Source organism: Salvia miltiorrhiza, chromosome 2, assembly GCF_028751815.1.
Source record: "Salvia miltiorrhiza cultivar Shanhuang (shh) chromosome 2, IMPLAD_Smil_shh, whole genome shotgun sequence".
In the NCBI taxonomy this organism is placed as follows: domain Eukaryota; kingdom Viridiplantae; phylum Streptophyta; class Magnoliopsida; order Lamiales; family Lamiaceae; genus Salvia; species Salvia miltiorrhiza.
This window is the reverse complement of record NC_080388.1, coordinates 20,515,944-20,534,825: the sequence shown is the minus strand read 5'-3', so window position 1 is coordinate 20,534,825 and position 18,882 is coordinate 20,515,944.

Genomic DNA, 18,882 nt, shown 5'->3' with positions numbered 1-18,882 from the left:
ATCCAGCAAAATCTGAGTCTGAATATCCGGTGAGCTTGAAGTCGTCGTCTGCTGGGTACCACAATCCTAAATTGGGTGTGCCTTTGAGATATCGTAGAATTCGCTTTGCTGCATCCAAATGAGCTTCCTTTGGATCTGACTGATATCTTACACATACTCCGACTGCAAATGCGATGTCTGGTCTGCTCGCAGTCAAATACAGCAATGATACAATGATTTCTCTGTACTTCGACGAAGAGACAGATTTTCCTTCTGAACCTGGATCAACCTTCCAGTTTGTGTTCATTGGGATCTTGACTGATTTCATGTGCTGAATACCGAACTTGGCTATCAGTTCCTTGGCATACTTGGACTGACTGATCATTATTCCTTCACTGGTCTGCTTGACTTGCAATCCGAGAAAGAAATTCATTTCTCCCATCATGGACATTTGGAACTTGTTGGTCATGATGTCAACAAACTTTTTGCACATGCGTTCGGATTTGGATCCGAAGATGTAACACCCCGTAATTTTTCTTATGTTGTGAGATAGTGTCTTAACACTAATGAGAGTACTGAGATGTCGAGATGTGAGATTTTTTTTATGACCAGATAAGACAGATTGTCTTTTAAATAGAGTGACGAGTGGACAAACCAATGATGGAGTTAGAGTGATGAGATTTCAGGAATGAGTTGAGTTAGAGATGCTGATTGAATTGAGTTGAGATTTTATTTTATTTCCGACTACCGGGAATAGAATTACCGGATACCGAGTTATCGGAGATTGACTGTCCTATCAAGAAAATAGGAATAATGAGTTTGACATAAAGTTGAAAAAGAAAGAGTGAGAACCCTTGATGAAAAGAGTTGGTCAGAGAGAGACGTCTAGTTTGTCTGTGTTTGCCGACTGCTTTGATGTGATGTTATGTGAATTTACGTGACTGATTGATTATGTGATTTTTGTTACGTATGTCATTGTGAACGAGTTATTATGATTTTTATTTGAGGACTTTAGCACTTGGAATTTTAATTAAGTTTCCAAAGCAAGTGCGGTTTATTTTTACCGAGAAATCGAATGATGCCGATTTATGGAAATTTTTCCAAGCGTAATTTTTTTAAATTATTTTTCCTACGATAAGGAATATTATAATTGAGTGAGTGCACTAATATTAGTGCTATAATTATTTTATTTGGTCACATGAATAATTATGCTATGGTATTTTATTAATGAGTAATATTTCCATAATTATTATGGTTATTATTTAATCACCCTTCTCACATTATTATTTTATCCCTTTGAGCATGTGCTTAATTACCCACTTGCCAAGTGGATTGCTTGAGAGAGTATAGAGATTAGAGAGAGAGAGATCAAGGCAATTAATGCTCAATATTCACTAAGATCTAGTAAATCTCTCTAAGATTACCAAATCAAATTCAATCTTGAAAAGTAATTCTCTCTCTCCTTCACCCATCAAATTCGACCACCTCCTCTCTCCCTCATCTCTCTCACTTTCCACCATTATCAACCATTAATGAGACCTTCAGAGCTTCCTAAAATCATACTAAACACACTAATCCACCACTAAATCTTGCCTAAACACCTTCAATCTCATTGAATTCAAGAGGATCCTTGAAGATTGGTTTCAAAGCTAGAAAGAGAAAGTGTGAGTTTTGGTGTAAGTTTGGGTAAGTGACCTTTAAATCCATAGATATAACTTGTATGATGATATATGTGAGTATTTATTGAAGATTGAAGCAAGAAAATCACTCCTTCTTTTTTTCCAAATTTTCGAAAATTTAGGGTCTCTACCCTTCAAAAATTTTTCTTTTTCTTTCCTTGATTTGGGGTGAAAAATGAGATCTATGTCATGTTCGGTGATGATTGATGTGTGTTGTGAAAGGCTATGCCTTGAGATGTGAAAGTTGGATGAGTTTAGTTTACCCAAAATTTGGGAATTTGTGAGTTGATGTGTTAAGTGATGAATTGATGATGAAAATGAGTCTATGAGATGTTTATGATGATGATTGATGGAGTAGATTGAGTATATGATGTTAATTGATGAATTTGAGGTGAGTTAGTTTAATAAAATTAGGGGTATGTGTATCTATGCCCTAAATTGTAAATTGATGGATTATATGTGAGTTTAAATGGTTAAAATTGATAGATCTGTGATTAGATTAATGTTTCACGTATATTTATAAAATTTCAAAGAGTTTAGTTTATTGAAAATTAGGACTTTCTTGCCTATGTGTTTATTAAGTGATTTGGTTTAGGATATATGTAATTGAGCATGATAGTAGTGTCTAATTATGTTTGACTATGTCTTTTGTTGGCTAAATAAAATTGGGACTTAGTTTAGTTTGTATGATTAAAGAGGATATATGTGTGTATAATGAGTTATATGATGTATGAGATCATGTTTGAGTATTTGAGTAATTTTGAGCATGAAAGTGAGAAGAGAATTGAAATGATGCGTTTGTTGAAACGTTTTCCTTGAGATTCGAGTCTAAGATGTAGGAGGAGAGTCAATTTGAGTTATGATGAGTGTTAAGTTGTGCTTGAATGTTTTTGAGTGCTATAAGTGTTTAAAAATGAGCTTTGATGAGTTTTCTTTGAAGGAATGTTGAGTTGAGCATGTTTACTTGTGTGGTTGAGTTCGGAGTCATTTTTCATGACGCACTCACCTACTGTTTTCGAGGGGTTATTGTTACCCAAACACCTTGAAAATTTTATGGAACGTTTATATGAGAGTCTTGAGCATATCGGTAAAATTTCAAGTCATTTGGATTTCGGTTACTATTTTTATAAAATGTACAACCAAAACTGCTACGTTCTGCCGAAATGTTCAGTGAGTAGCCCATAGAGTCACCTTTTTCAGTATCTTTCCTTAATATTTTGGAGCACAAATTTTTATTGTTGAGACATAAGTGTCTTGGATAAGTTTTCACCAAATTTCAGACCTTTTCGGAAACGTTTACTATTTTTCAAAAATCCAAGTTTTCGATTGCTCAAAACTGCTGAATATGGTAGATCGTGGTAAAAACGTCATATCTCTCAAACCACTTGGAGTTTTCGACTCTACGCTTTTTTATAGGAAACTAGACTCGAAGATCTTTCTTTCGGTATAAGTCTCGAGTCTAGGAGGTGTCGGAGTCAGAACAGATTAAATTTTGAAGTTGAGTCAGTGTAAAAACAGAGCATGTTTTGATGATATTTGATTGTGTTTCTTATGTGCCTTATGTGATTGTGTTGCCTATGTGTTTGAATGAGATTAGACGAGCCTTATATGAGAGATAAATCGAGACTTAGAACCATGATTTTCTTGAAACCTATCCTTGAACTTAAGGATTTGAGATGAGTGGAGAGTTTATATAGAGTTGAGTAAGGAGATAGAATATGAGATAGAGCATTAGTTAAGGCTTAAGAATTAGTCAATGAGTTTCTAATCGAGATTCATTTTTATGACATGAACCTTCGATGATGATGATGATCCCTGAAGACACAAGCAGAACAAGGAAGTAAGTAACTCCGCTTTGACGGGAGATTTTGAGTAAGGTCTTCACGTGGGCAATATTTTGAGTATATGTATATCATATGAGCTTTCTAAAATGATTTGATGATGTTATGAGTTTAACAAATGTTTTGAGATAAATGATGTTTGAGAACTGTTTGACTTGCCAAGTTTTTGATGTTGAGCCTGTATGTTACCCTCTACTGATGAGATGAGACGAATTCGGATCCTGCCACAAGCAGGGTTGTGTACACAGAGGTGACCGTGAGCCGTCTTCGGGTCGGCCGGTCACGGTGCTTGAGAAGGAAGCCTACTTCTCAGTACCTTGTTTATGATGATGAGTTGTAGATGCGGTACATACATGTCGATTACTTGTCTGCAGACACATATTTATGATGTTTATTATTAAAACTGCATGCACAGATTCATTTACACTAACTTTATTCCTGTGCATTGCTGAGATGTGGCAAGTTGCAAACCTATAGCTCTAAGAGCACCTTTCTTATTTTTCGGCGTTTGCCCACTGAGTATTATGTACTCACGCCCTGCATATATTTCTAAATGTGCAGGCTAAGCGGGGAGAGAGATTGGTCTGGTGCTGGTGGGGGAACGTTTCAATCGATGTGTTCATATTTAATATTGCCGTTATGATTAATAGAGTCTTGATGATTGAAATACTTTATTTTCTCTTGAATCAAGTAATATACTCACGGTTATGTGTCTCCATACATATAATCAGTTCGCCTTTTGCTGCGATACTCTGCATATTATTCTTCCTTATGAAAAATAAGCTATACCTGCTTTGTTTTTAATCTTGAAATTCCTGATATTTATGGAGTTAGGACGATGTTGACGTTTATACCCCTAGAGTTAATTTATGATGATTTTCCTTAACATTTTTTTCATGTAAGCTTCCGCTTGATGTTCGACCTATTCTCTTTGTTTTTTATTCTTTTAAAATAGTCGTATCGATACTCGTACCCCACTATCACTAGTGTCGGGTTCGGGCTGCGACAGAAGATTATGCCATCAACATAAATCTGAACAAGTAAGAGATCTTCTCCTTCTTTGAGAGTGAACAAAGTTCTGTCCACAGATCCTTTCTTGAAACCTTGTTCAACAAGATACTCCGAAAGAGTATCATACCATGCTCTAGTAGCTTGCTTCAAGCCATAGAGCGCTTTCTTCAGCTTGTACACCTTTTCTGGTCCAGCAACCTCAAAGCCTGGAGGTTGTTCCACATAGACTTCATCGGTGAGCACTCCATTGAGAAATGCGCACTTCATATCCATTTGGTGTACTTTGAAACCTTTGTGAGCTGCGAAGGCTAAGAAGAGTCTGACTGCTTCCAATCTAGCAACCGGAGCGAACGTTTCGCTGTAGTCGATTCCTTCTTCTTGACTGTATCCTTTTGCTAGAAGCCTTGCTTTGTTTCTCACAACGTTTCCTTCTTCGTCTTTCTTGTTTTTGAAAATCCATTTCAAACCAATCACCTTTGCATCGTCCGGTCGATCCACAAGCTCCCAAACTGAATTCCAGTTAAATTCATTGAGTTCTTCTTGCATTGCGATGACCCATTGAGTGGACTTCAGAGCTTCTTCAACATCCTTGGGCTCTGTAGATGATAAGAAACAGCTATACATTGATCTTCGAGTCTTGACGCCATCTGATGGTTCTCCAATGATGTTCTCCTTTGAGTGGAGTTCAAACCATCTTCGATACTTCTTGATTTCTTCTGGAGATGGTGGGGCTTCTTCGGTCAGAATGGTTCTGAGGTGTTGAGCTGCTTCGGCACGTTCAACTCGATCTTTAGCAACTGGAGTTCCCCCTTGACTGATGCCATCTGTATTGGCTTCAGTCTGAACTTCAGACCTTTGACTGATCTTTTGATACTGAAGCCTTTCAGTATCTTCATCTTTTCCTGGTCCCCACACCAAGACAGTAGCAGGCTGAGTGTTGTGGATTTCAGCTTTGGAACATTCAGTGTTTTGGACACACTTTTCAGTTTCCTGTTCCCTGAAATCATCTGTAGACTCATCAAAGACCACATGAGGTGTTTCTTCAACACAAAAAGTTTGAGAGTTAAACACTCGATAGGCTTTGCTCGAACGTTCTGTTCCAGAGTATCCAAGGAAGACTCCTGGATCAGCCTTACTATCAAATGTGTTTAACCTCTTCTTTTCATTGTTGTGTATGAAACACTTAGAACCAAAAGCATGGAAATAGGCAATTGAAGGCTTCCTGTTCTTCCATAGCTCGTATGGAGTTTTTCCATGTCTTTGAGTGAGGAAGGAGCGATTCTGCGTGTAGCATGCGTTGTTGACTGCTTCGGCCCAAAACTTCAAGGGGAGTTTTGATTCGGCTAGCATCGTCCTTGCTGCTTCCTTTAAAGACCTGTTTCTTCTTTCTGCAACTCCATTCTGTTGAGCAGTTCTTGCTGCAGAAGTTTGATGACTGATTCCTTGTTTGTCGCAATACTCACGAATGACAGTATTGAGGAACTCAGTCCCACGATCTGATCTGATGCTGATGATGTTGACTTCCTTTTCCACGCTCAGTCTTTTCAGCAGCTTTGGTAGTTCTTCCAGTGTCTCTTTCTTCTTGAAGAGAAAGATAACCCAAGTATATCGTGAATAATCATCCACAACAAGTAAGGTGTACTTCCTACCGTTGTAGCTTCTTGGAGAGATTGGGCCAAACAGATCCATGTGAAGTAGTTGAAAAATTCTTCCAGAGGAGTGTCCTGACTTTGACTTGAATAACATTCGCGTCTGCTTTCCTCTTTGACATGCTTCACATTCTTGCTCCTTCTGGAACACAATAGAAGGCAGACCTTCTACCAGTTGATGTTTAGCAAGCTTGTTGATCGTCTTGAAGTTGAGATGGTTGAGTCTCCTGTGCCACAGCCAGTTGAGCTCCGAGCTGCTTTTGCTGATGAGGCAAGTTTCTGGTGGGCTGTCATCCCATGAGACGACATAGAAACTTCCTTGTCTGAAACCTTTTAGAACCACCTTCTTTTGATTGTTTCTAACAGTGAATTCATCCTTTTTGATCTTCACTGTGAAACCGCTGTCACAAAATTGACTCACAGACAACAGATCATGTTTAAGACCAGAAACAAAGCTAACATTACTGATACTGGCGTTACCCATGTTGAGCACACCATAGCCTTTTGTTGAACAAACAGCAAGCACATGATGAAAGAGAAAACTTTTTCGAGACCCTTGAGAAAAAGGATCTAGTTCAATTAGAACCTAATCAGATACACAGTGTTCTTGCGAACAACCTACTCTGGTACCAATTGTTAGGTCCCGGGGGGGTCTCGAATAGGTGTATGGGGGGGGAATACACCTATGGGCTATTTTTACAAATTCCTCAATCAGAGGGATCTCAGTTAATCAGTATTCAGTTTATCAATTGAAATAACCCAAGTAGAAATGTAAAACTGAAAGCTGTAAACAACACAGAGACTTTTACGTGGTTCGGAAAAACTCTTTCCTACATCCACGGTCGGTTGATCAGACCAACAATCCACTCCGCAAGTGCTTAACAGGTGCACTGCAAACCAAACTGTGTGCTTGCCGGGTGCACACAACCGTACCACTGAAGAAAACCCTTCTTCAGTACCCATGCTTCACTTGCGTCGGATTTCTCTTGCTTAGCATAACCCGTGCTAAGACTCTCATAGTCAGAAAACCCTTCTGAACTCCGAATCACTCAAAACACTCAAATCTTTCTTTTGGAAAGGAGGTTTGAACGAGTGCCAACTATACTGCAAAGAACAAGTTCTTTGTAGCAAGTTTGACCTTGGCTTCTGGGTAAACAGAGGTTTGCCTAAGGTCTAAGAGAATGTATGTAATCAGCAGTGACTGATTTTGGCTTTGAAATTCTCTTCTTCGATTCAAGCTTTGGGGAGGTTAAGCTTTAGGCTGAGTAGCAATTTCGGCAGAGCTTCAGCTTATGTCGTTGAATCGGTGAAGATTGAAGTTGATCCTCGAGCGCTATTTGTAGGAGAACTCTTGAATAGATCCGTTGGTGTAGAACGTCCTCAAGATTTCTTCCGTTGGAGAGCATTCGAATTTGGGCTGAGGCTTCAATCTTCGAGGTTCTTTGTCTGGTGGAAACGGATCTCTTGAGGGACAGGAGATGTGACGTCTCTAATAAAGTAACCACCAAATAGGAATGACCTCTGCAGAGATAAGATCCTGAGATCTCTGCATTTAATGCGGCTGTAATCTAGTGAGTATGTGGCTTCCTTTGAACGTTGGAAGATCAGTCCGAGGAAGAATGATCAACTGATACCTGACTTTAGTATCAGTCTGTGGCACGCATTAAGTAATCAGTTCCAAACTAATTCTTCAACTGATACTTCAGTTGGTATCTTCAGTCTTCAGTCTTCAGTCCTTCAGTCTTCAGTCTTCAGTCTTCCGAACCGCATACTAAACTAGAAACGAACTCTAACACTTGAGTTCAAAACTGTTCTAGTCTATTACAATTAAGACCTATGAATTTTGGTATCATCAAAACAAGGATTAGGATATTCCACAAGGTTCCCAACACTATGATCAGATGGTACCCAACTCCGAGTCTCAGAAGCTCGTGAGAAGATTCCAGAGGAGTGTGAGTACAGAGATGCAGAAGAGGAAGACGCCAGTGGGAAGGAAGATGATGAGAGAGACGGAGAAGAGGAAGAGGCTTGGAGATGGAGAAGATGAGGGTTGATGAGGAGAAGAGGAGCATGGATGCGGGGAAGAGGAGTGTTTGTGAGGAGAATGAGGGTGGGGAAAAGGTAGGTATGCACAGCTCTTTGGTGATATTCACGTAATGTGGCTATGCATACAGACCTTAAAGGGAGGATGTGGGCTTATAGATGGAGAGAGAGAGAGAAGAATAGGTGGTGATGGGTATGAGAGGCAAAAATCGACTCAGTGATAGTCGTGAGGACTAGCATTGTCGATTTGCTGGCATGAGGTCTTAGTTGAAAAGACCATGTACGGTTGGGGATGCCGACAGACAACGAGATAGAGAGCTTGTTGTTGTTTCCTGCCATGGAGGTCAGCAAGATATGTGAAATATGCTTGATAACCTCCTGAAGCGTAGAAGCTTCTTGGCGCCTGGCATTAGAATGGAAGACACTCTTGTCGCTGGATATAAGTGAGGGTAGAAACAAGCTTGACGTCAGAGAAATGTCGATATCCAGTGGAAGGGTCCTGTGTAGACCAGTTGTGCGAGCATCATTCTCCCACTCCATGACTATTTTGTCATTGATCTCTCCATTGTCAGTACGAAAGTTTTCTGCAACTTTTGAAAAGTGTTTGTGGAAAGTTGTTAGTTGTGATGTAGGAAAAGTTGCAAGTGTAAAGTATTTAAAATACTAAGTAAGGAAGATAAAAAGTTTTTCGAATATTGTGCCTAAAATCATTTTGGAGAAATTTTTCACGTCCGCTGTCACTGTAGAGGACGGAAGCTTCAAAAAGGTAGAAAGAGAATAAAAATCATTGCAATTTGTCAAATCAATGAGATTTTCAAGATTTTTATTTAAGAGGTAAAAGAGTTGGAAAGAAGCTAAGTAAAGGATTATGACAAGTTAAAACATTTTAAAATTCAATTAAAAGTACTTGTCCTTCACATATATTTCAATTTTTATTTCCAACAATCAGTTAAAGTCTTTGAAAGAGACTGATCAGTTAGAGAAAAATCTTTGAAGACTATTAAGAACTCATAACTGAATTAACTGATATACACAAAGTAAGTCGAAGATACTTACTGATCGACTGATCATTGTTAGTCACTCGATACCACTTTTCTGGTTGACTTATAAGAATAAGTTCCCCCTCAGATGAAGACTCATCTTCTTTGATTGCCACGTCATCAGTTGAGGAGCACTAGTTGACTGAGCAACAGTCATCGTGACTGCAGTTGAAATCTTCAAGATCAGCATCATTCTTCAGGGTTGATAAGGTCGATCCTTCCACAAAGATCATTGAACCTATCTTCTGGAAGAGCTTTGGTCAACAAGTATGCTCTCTGAACTGCGGTCGGAATCCATTCAACTGAGACATTCTTTTTTTCCACATGATCACGAATGAAGTGATGACGGATTGCGATATGCTTGACTCGAATGTGATGAACTAGATTCTGCGAGATTGCAATAGCACTGGAGCTGTCGCAATAGATTGCGACTTCCTTTTCTTCGATCCCGTAGTCCTTCAGTTGTTGGACTATCCATAGCAATTGTGAACAGAAACTTCCCGCAGCAACGCATTCAGCTTCAGTTGTAGATGTGGTGACTGAAGTCTGCTTCTTTGAAAACCAAGAGATAAGCTTGTTGCCTAGGAACTGACAGGCTCCTGAAATTGATTTGCGATCAATTTTGCATCCTGCAAAATCTAAGTCTGAGTATCCGGTAAACTTGAAGTCGTCGTCAGCTGGATACTACAATCCTAAGTTGGGCGTGCCTTTGAGATATCTTAGAATCTGCTTGCCGAAGCCCGTCGTGAGACTTCGGGCAAATGATATTTGTATTTTTCTATGCCCTGCAATTAAGGTTAGTATTAATGGCAAGTAATAGGGTCGAACCCACAAGGAATCGGTGTATCACAGTACTCGTGTCACAAGCTTTATATTTGGTTGCCCGTCTCTGGGCAAATGTGTCACTTGCCAACCTGTGGCCAAAACAGAATTGAAATCTATCTATGGGCAATATGTAAATGCTGAAATAGAAAATACAAGAAAATAGTCAGTAATAAAGGGAACCCGGTGTGGGCATAGTCTCGGTAGGATATGGGATAATTCTTTCGGTCATAGGTTCAAGGATTTTCATTGTGCGGTCTCATATTTGGTTATGGATAGTAGTCAATAGGCTGGGCCCCTTTTTTTACTCGTCACGTGCGCAGCCTACCCCATCATCATCTGTGCCCTTCATGTGGCTGACGGACCCAAATGACCCATAAGCATGTCCGAAGACATACGATCACCTTTCCCACATTTGCCGCACTATGTGGAACCGAATTTCTCCATTAATGGTTCCACTTGTTGCTTGTAATTTGGTTATGCCCAGAGCGTCACCGTCCGCTTGAAACTCCAGGTTTGGCCAAGTTGTATTGGCATCAGGCCAAATGCTTCAGGAATGTGACTGCACAATTCCTGTGCCCGTTTTGACCTCACGAATTTTAATTACCCCACATCAACCTTAACTAGCCCATACTGGGCAAAGGAACTTAGCTACTCATAAACATAGAAATAAAAGCAAAGTAAGTGAAGAAAAACATACTTTAATTGAAAGTTGTCTAGGCGTAAATCAAACAAAGTACTTGCCAGCACCGACTCCGGTCATAGACAAACAAAACATAACACTGAAAAGTAAAGTGGCCTGTAGCCGTGTATTTGCCTCACAGTCACTCAACACATGAACAAAAACTAGGGAAAGCTATTAAAGAAAAGTGGCCGCGTAAGGGGTCGGCCTGGAACAGTACACAGCCGGACTTCAATTCTCAGGGTTGTTGAACTCTGAACTCGCTGAACTCTTTCCTCTGGGCAGGTGCATCCATATTTATAGAGAAGACATGGGCTAGGCTTGGCCCAGAACAGGTGGCGGCTGGGCTAGGGTTTGCATGGTTGATTCTTTCCTTCCATGGGGTGCCCTAAGATCTGCAGAGCCTCCGGTATGGCAATGAATCTCGGCTGTGGAAGGTAAGTGAATTTCCTTCATTTTCTAGACCCGAGGGGCAGATTCTCCCGCCTGCGCCTATTCACTCCAGTTGTGCCCAACTTCAACTTCTCTCTTGGCCTCATTTCCTTTGCCTTCAATCCCTTAGTTTCTTCCCAAACACGACCCGATCCCATGCGGTACTCGATGTGGGCACAGAATGGTCTGTGCCCTTGCTTGCAGTCAGGTACTTGCCTCTTTCGCGGAATAGAGCCGGTTTTCTCCTTATGCCTCCTGCACACTTCCTGTGCCCAAAACATGCCCTACCAGGCACAAGCACACACAAAAACATGCAAAAATACTCGATCTAAACCTAAAAAATAGACACAAAAAGAGCACGAAAAACGGGCTCGTCACCGTTTTAGTGCATCCATATGAGCTTATTTTGGATCTGACTGATATCTTGCACAAACTCCGACTGCATACGCGATATCTGGTCTGCTAGTAGTTAAATAGAGTAATGATCCAATGATTTCTCTGTATTTGGTTGAAGATACAGATTTTCCTTCCGATCCTGGATCCACCTTCCAGTTGGTGTTCATTGGAATCTTGACTGATTTCATGTACTGAATGCCGAACTTGGTGATAAGTTCTTTGGCATACTTTGACTGATTGATCAGTATTCCTTCTTTGGTCTGCTTGACTTGTAATCCCAAAAAGAAATTCATTTCACCATCATTGACATCTGGAATTTATTCGTCATAATGTCAGCAAACTTCTTGCACATTCTTTCAGATTTGGATCCTAAGATTATGTCATCGACATAAATCTTAACAAGTAGGAGATCATCTCCTTCTTTTAGAGTGAACAGAGTCCTGTCAACTGATCCTTTCTTGAATCGTTGTTCAACTAGATACTCAGAGAGAGTATCATACCATGCTCTTGGAGCTTGCTTCAATCCATAGAGCGCCTTTTTCAGCTTGTACACCTTTTCTAGTCCAGCAACCTCAAAACCCGGAGGTTGTTCCACATAGACATCATCGGTGAGCACTCCATTGAGAAATGCGCACTTCACATCCATTTGGTGTACTTTGAATCCTTTGTGAGCGGCAAAGGCTAAGAAAAGCCTGACTGCTTCCTGTCTTGCAACAGGTGCAATGGTTTCATCGTAGTCGATTCCTTCTTCTTGACTGTACCCTTTGACCACTAGCCTTTCTTTGTTTCTCACTACGTGACCTTCTTCGTCTTTCTTATTTTTGAAAATCCATTCCGGTTGAATTTATTGAGTTCTTCTTGCATTGCGATAACCCATTGAGTGGACTTCAGTGCTTCTTCAATGTCTTTGGGCTCTGTAGACGATAAGAAATAGCTGAAATTCTTATCTTCGTTGATGCAGTTCTGGTTGATGTCGATGACGAGGTTGCACATCGATCTTCGAGTCATCACATCATCTGATGGTTCTCCAATGATGTTGTCTTTTGAGTGGAGTTCAAACCATGTTCGATACTTCTTGATTTCTTCTGGTGAGGGTGGAGGTTCTTCAGTCAGGATGGATCCTAGTCCTTCATTTATTTCTTGAGCAGGGGAGTGTTGAACTGATGTTGCAGCAGCAGGTTCAACTTGTTCTTCAGCTGTTGGAGTTCTCCCTTGACTGATGCTTTCTGTAGCATCTCTAGTCGGACCTTTAGATCTTTGCTTGATCTTCTGATACTGAAGCTTTTCAGTATCCTCTTAATTTCCTGGTCCCCACACCAACACTTTAGTGGGTTTGGTGCTTTTCATTTTAGTCTTGTAAACTTCAATGTTCTCAGCATTTCTTTCAGTTTCCTATTTCCTGAAATCATCAGTAGACTTGTCAAAAATAACATGAGGTGTTTCTTCCACACAAAAAGTTTGAGAGTTAAACACTCGATAGGCTTTGCTGGATCGTTCAGGTCCAGAGTATCCAAGGAAATTCCTGGATCAGCCTTGCTATCAAATATGTTTAACTTTCTTTTGTCATTGTTATGAATGAAACACCGAGAACCGAAAGCATGAAAGTATGAGATTGTTGGCTTCCTGTTCTTCCATATCTCGTATGGAGTCTTTCCATGTCTTTGAGTGACGAAGGAGCGGTTCTATGTATAGCACGCGTTGTTGACTGCTTCAGCCCAAAACTTCAGTGGGAGTTTTGATTCAGCTAGCATCGTCCTTGCTGCTTCCTTCAAAGACCTGTTTCTTCTTTCTGCTACTCTATTTTGCTGTGGAGTTCTTGTTGTAGAGGTTTGATGACTGATTCCTCGCACTTCGCAGTAGTCACGAATGACTGCATTGAGGAATTCAGTCCCTCTATCTGATCTGATGCTGATGATGTTGACTTCCTTTTCAACGCTTAGTCTTTTCAACAGCTTTGGCAATTCCAGCAGTGTTTCCCCTTTGTTGTAGATAAATATAACCCAAGTATATCGAGAATAATCATCTACGATAACTATGGTATATTTTCTACCATTGTAACTTCTGGGAGAGATTGGGCCAAATCCTTTCAGAGGAGTATCTTGTCTTTCCCTTGAATGACGTCCTTGTTTTGCTGACTCAACCTAAAACACCTCTAGATTGACTTACAATAGGACAAGGACACTGACTCAACCTAAACACTACGCTAGATTGAAAAGATGTGTGGAGAAGAGCCTGGTCCTTAATTATGAAAAGTGCCATTTTATGGTAAGGGAAGGAATAGTGCTTGGGCATGTGATTTCAGAAAGGGGAATTGAAGTGGACAAGGCGAAAGTTGATTCCATCGCCAAATTGCCCTACCCGACTACCGTAAAGCACATACGGGCTTTCCTTGGCCATGCAGGTTTCTACCGGCGATTTATCAAAGATTTTGCCAAGATTGCCCAGCCCCTGACCAGACTTCTTCAACAAGATGTGCCGTTTGAATTTGATGATGATTGTAAGGAGGCATTCACGATTTTGAGAAACAAGTTGGTGTCGGCGCCCATTATTCAACCTCCGGTGTGGGATTTACCGTTCGAGATCATGTGTGATGCCAGCAACCACACCGTTGGAGCAGTACTGGGACAGAAGAAAGGCAAAGAAAGTTGCGTGATCTACTACGCATCCAAAACACTGAATCCAGCACAGTGCAGCTATACCACTACTGAGAAAGAACTCTTGGCGGTGGTGTTTGCCATAGAAAAGTTTCGATCCTACCTTTTGGGAACGAAGGCGGTGGTCTAAACGGATCATGCTGCATTGAAGTATTTGATGGCCAAGAAGGAATCCAAACCTCGACTCATCAGGTGGATCTTACTATTACAAGAGTTCAATATAGAAATAAGGGACAAGAAAGGAGCTGCGATGTAACACCCCGTACTTTTATGAGTAGTAGTAGTGTCGAGACACTACAGAGAGTACTGCGGTACTGAGATATGAGATTATAAATAAAATGAGATGGAGTAATGATGATAAATAGAGATATTGAGCATTAGAGTTACATTATTTTGATGAGACGAATTATTCTTCTAGATGGAGATATGAGTCTGATAGAATCATGATGAGGATGGAGAGTGAGCAGTTTGAGAAAACGAGTTGAGATAGAGATGCTGATTGAATTGAGAAAAGAGCATAATTTATTTTTCCCGATAACGGATACAGAGGTACCTGTGAGATTAATTGTCCTATTGTTAATAAGAACATCTGTTTAAGAATAGAGTTGAGATAAGTGAGTGAGAAACCCTATAGAAGGGAGAGTCGATCTGAAAGATGATCTAATTGAGAGATGATTGTTGATTGCTTTAATGAGAATTTTATCCGTGTTTTATCTGAGATGGTTTGGGTGATTGTCTGCATGACTATTTGTTATGATGATGTGAGTATGATTTGTTTTGTGTTAACACAGATTATTTTCGAGATTTTGGAGAACGAGATTATTTTTAAAATCGGGAAATAGCATACAGTTATTATTATTTTGCATATCAGTATTTTATGAGAAATATTTTACTGAGATATATATATAAATAAGTTTATGATGAGATGAGATATTCCAATGGTTTGAGCTATTGTATTCTTCGATGAAGAACTATGAATGAAATACTTTGAGGAAATAATGGATGTATAGAGATGATGGTTGAACATTGATGAAGTTAAAAATGTCTTTTCTTTCGATGGTTTGAAGCCGAGCTCTGGCCTTGGAGTTCTGTGCACTGGTCTGTGAGTTTTGCTCTAGCTTGCGAGCTCTGCTCGGGACGCGAGCTCTGCCCTGCCAGAGGGGAGCCGAGTCCTCTGCCCTGCCAGAGGGGAGCCGAGTCGACTCGCAATAGGACGAGATCTACTATAACGTGTAAGCTAACGCAAAGTCATCTCTCAAGGAAGATCTTAAAGGGCTTTTAATTATGTCACTAGAAAGCAGTAAACTTGGATTATTAAACTAAGACTTGTAATTAAAAACTCAATTTAAAACTGAACTTAGAATTAACTAGGCGAAATAAACTATTAAACCCTAGGCAAGATTAAACGATTAAAGTAAAGGCGAAAAGAATTTTAACGTTTCTAACTAAAAATTTAAATAACTTTAATTAAAGCTTCTAATCTAATGAACATAAACTAAATTGCATAATTTAAAGCAAAGCATAAACATAACAAAATTGCATAATTGAAAGCTAAACATAAACATAATGAAGCAAACGAATTAAAGTAAATACGAAATACCATAAACTTCTCGAAGGTGCAACCACTGTCACTTGATTACAAATTCGAAAGGAAAACTAAACAAAACTAAACTTGAAATCTAACTAGAACAAAGAACTCGAAAACTTGAAGAACAATGAAAACTTGAAAAGCCTAAGTCTTTGGTTGCCTTGCGGAAGGATGATTCTCCAAGGTGGAACGAAAGATTAGGGCATAGGATTGATTATTACAATAAATATTAAGACCCTATTTATAGAATTCATTCCAATCCTAATTACCATCAAAATCGGCCCAGCAAACTTATCTTAAGGAAATAGAATCGTAACAGGGAAGGAAAGTCCAGCTGGTCGCGTGCTCTGCAAGTAACGGTAGCTCTGGCGAGAAATCGCCAGCTCTGGAATTGTGTTAACTCTGGTGCGTAAAGTCAGCTCTGGTGACTGAGCTTCAACTCTGTCAAGTTTTAGCTCTGCTCTGACAAGTTTGTTCTGCTCTGGAGAATTCAGCTCTGATAGTGAAGTTCAGCTCTGGAGATGGTCTGCCCTTACTATGGAAGTGAGCTCTGCTCTGATGCAGACCTATCAGCGCAGATCTGCTCTGGCGCAGCTTCTCAGCTCTGCTCTGGCGTGGACTTTTAGCTCTGGACACCAGTTTACGCCTAAGTACACAATTCTGACCCAAAATCTCCAACATAACACTCTTCCATCTATAAAATCAGAATCTCCTGCAAAGCATAAAACAAACCCATAAATGCACCAATTTCCAGGATATTTAACTCAAAATAAGCACATGAAAACCTCCAAAATAAGAACAATTAAGCATAAATCAAATACTCTAGCAATGATAAGTTGACCCAATATCGTGTCTCAAGGAAGATCTTAAAGAGCTTCTAATTGTATCACTCGAAAGCAGTAAAGAACAGATTGAAAACTGTAAAATTAACTAAAGCTTGGAAATTAAACTTAACTAGAAACTTAAACTAAAGAATTATCTAGGCGGAAAAGAATCATTAACTAATGCTTGTAATTTAAACTTAACTAAAAACTTAATCTTAAAATTAACTTGGCAGAAAAGAATAATTAACTAGGCAGAAAATAACAAAGCATAAATACTTAAGCATAAATAAATTACTAACCCTAGGCAGAATTAAACGCATAAACTAAAAGAACTAACTAGGCGAGTTGAATTTAAAAGTTACTACGCTAAGAATTTAAATATCTTTAATTAAAAGCTTCTAATCTAATCTAACGTAAACGAAATTGCATAATCTAAAGCTAAACATAATTAAAGTAGAAGCAAGGAATTAACATAAATAAAATAAATATCGAAATCGTCTCGAGAAGCAAATCTGTCACTTGATTACAACTCTAAACGAAGAACTAACTAAAACTGAATTGAAAGCAAACTAAGAACTAACTAAAACTCGAAACTAAAGAACTATCAATGAAAAATGAGAATTAAACTAAAGATTGTTTTGATTACCTAAGGTCGAAGCTAATCTTGTTGCGAAGGCTAAATGATTATTTTTCATGAAGAACATTAAGCCTTATATATAGACTACCGATCAACCCTAAAAACCCTCAAAACGGCTCATCAAAACTGGGCTTAAAAGATAAACATCAAGGCAGCGTGCGCGCACAGGGGACTTCAGGATAACTTGCTCAGCAAGTCTTGGCAGCTCTGGCAAGTCTTGGCAGATCTGGCGAGTTATGGCAGAGCTGGAAGTCAGCTCTGTAGAAATATCATCTTTGTATGAGTAGCCAACTCTGGAATTGTATCAGCTCTGGACGAATAAATGCCAGCTCTGTAGATTTAGCTCTGCACACATGAATGCCAGCTCTGGCAAAGGAAGTCTGGAAAGTCCGCTCTGTGAAGATTGGTCAGTTCTGGAACTTCGCTTGGTCAGCTCTGGAACTTTAGCTCTGTCGAGTTTTGGTCAATTCTGTCGACTCTGGAATTTAGCTCTGCCGACTCTGGAATTCAGCTCTGGCTTGGGATTGTTAGCTCTGGCTCCACTTTGAGCCTAAAATAGCACTTTATGATCTAAAAACTCGAACTTAGCATTCTTCCTCCTGTTTTATCAAAAGCTCCTACAAAGCATTAACAAACCCATAAACGCACCAATTTCCAGAATATTTAACTCTAAATTAACACAATCAAACCCCCACAGTAGTCTCAAGGCGTTTGATGGTGGCTGCCTGAGACTCCATGTTTTGCTTGCTCATCTCCATAAATGATTGCATCGTCTCATCCAGAGACTGTTTCTGCTTTTGATACTGTGGAGCATTCTGAACTTGTTGAGCAGGCTGAAAATTCCCTTGCAGCTGATACCTCGGTGGATATGGTTGGGAAAAGTGTTGTTGCGTTGCATAAGGTTGCTGACCTCTCCATCCGCTATTGAAGTTTCGTTGGCCTTGATTGTAAGTCTGCCCAAATTGTGGTCTGCTCCGAAATCCTTGCGCCGCATAAACTTCAGCTGCACCCTCTGGAGTAAAATCGCCCATTCTGTTGCATTGATTAACTCTGTGGCTAAAATCACCACAGATTCCACAAGGTTCTAAGCTCTGCGCAGGGACAGGTGCAGCTTCCGTCTTGCTCATCTTGAGCTGTTGTACTTCTCTGTTGGGAACCTTGTGGAATATCCTAATCCTTGTTTTGATGATACCAAAATTCATAGGTCTTAATTGTAATAGACTAGAACAGTTTTTGAACTCAAGTGTTAGAGTTCGTTTCTAGTTTAGTATGCGGTTCGGAAGACTTAAGACTGAAGACTGAAGACTGAAGGACGAAGGACTGAAGACTGAAGACTGAAGGACGAAGGACTGAAGACTGAAGACTGAAGATACCAACTGAAGTATCAGCTGAAGAATCAGTTTGGAACTGATTACTTAATGCGTGCCACAGACTGATACTAAAGTCAAGTATCAGTTGATCAGTCTTCCTCGGACTGATCTTCCAACGTTCAAAGGAAGCCACGTACTCACAAAGTACAGCCGCATTAAATGTACTATTTGATGGTTACTTTATCAGAGACGTCACATCTCCTGTCCCTCAAGAGAGTCGTTTCCACCAGACAAG